Raw genomic sequence first — 1,343 nt, 5'->3', positions numbered from 1 at the left:
AAAGAGTTAGTCATCAGTGGAGGTGCCATTGTGTGGAATCCCAAGTTTCAGCAGGTGTTTTGCTTTTGTTTTATTTCATGTGATGCATTCAGCAAAATTCTGGCTACCTGTGACTTGGGAGAAAAATCTCACCAGTCTTCGCTCCCTGGAAATACTTGTGCAGCCTCCAAGACTTTCAGATCCCTTGTGTGGTCTGAGATCTGAACAGGCTGTTCTTCCGTAAAAATGTATAACACTATAGTTAGAATCCTAAAATATTTGACAGCCATTCACTTCCAAGCACTGTGTTGTAGCTATGCCGATCTTATTTTACCATTGCACTGATGCATTGATCTCCAGAGTTCTTGAATATTTCACAGGCAACCCAATGAGGCCCAGGGAGTCTGAACTGTATGATAGATTCAGGTGGATGCTGTGAGGAAATATGGTGAGATGATCAGGTTTAGTTTAATTTTAATAAAAGAAAGAAGCCGAGCATCCATCCAAAGTGGAGAATCTTCATAATGAACATTGTCCACTGAAGAGACTCAAGAGGCAGGTTAGAACTTGCTGGAGACCAAACTAGGCATGATCATACTTGTGTGAATCCAATCAATGGGCACCTTAAACATTGTGAATAGCAGACACAAGAGAGTGAGAATAATATCAGAATCCGTCAAGAGGAGCGGAGGAAGATTTAACATATTTTCTGCTCTGCCATGTGTCAACAGAAATCCCCACCATGGGCTGTTGCTTGCATCAGGAGCATTGCCTCCATTGGCAGCAGTAGAAAGAAGAACTCAAATGAGGGGTGGCCTTTGCAAGGGGCGCGGTCAAGGCCATGAAGCTACCTGCAGGACTTGCATGTAGGGTGGGCAGTAATTCACCTGCTGAGGCCCAACCCCTCTGCCAACTCCTGCAGCCTCTTCCCAGCACAGCTTCTCTTTTCCTGCCTCCGTCCATTCCCCACTGAACATATAATAGTGAAAAGAGTGAGGAGATGGAGCCCAACCTTCCACTTGCCTCCTGCTTTCTGTCTGATCCATTCTATTGACCTGGATGGAGAGCAAACTAAATAAGCAATGTCCCCAACAGCAAGGAGTGAGTGGGCTCCCAACACACACAGAAACTGGAAGGCAGCCCAGCCCTGACCTTCTGGTCCTCCCAATGAATGCAACTAATGCCAGGCCTACTTTGTTCTTGAGTACTTCTGCAAAGGGGCTGAAACCAAAAGCCCCAAGAAAGCTCTTGAATGCACTTGAAAGCATTTCAAAGCCCTTCTTTCTTGCTCTCCTTAGACAATTCCCAAGGCCACATGTGTTGAAAGTTGCCAGTCTGGTTCCAGCAGGATTGCCCAGCAGGGG

General features: G+C 46.1%; 1 pseudogene; it reads left to right on the top strand.

The window, feature by feature from the left end:
• LOC123025538 overlaps positions 1-1,343 on the top strand; it is a 7,999-nt pseudogene that overhangs the window by 4,773 nt on the left and 1,883 nt on the right.

The sequence above is a fragment of the Varanus komodoensis genome, unplaced genomic scaffold, assembly GCF_004798865.1.
Source record: "Varanus komodoensis strain SLA01 unplaced genomic scaffold, ASM479886v1 scaffold2731, whole genome shotgun sequence".
In the NCBI taxonomy this organism is placed as follows: Eukaryota; Metazoa; Chordata; class Lepidosauria; order Squamata; family Varanidae; genus Varanus; species Varanus komodoensis.
The sequence above is the reverse complement of the archived record's forward strand: the minus strand, read 5'-3'. Positions and strand labels throughout refer to the sequence as shown.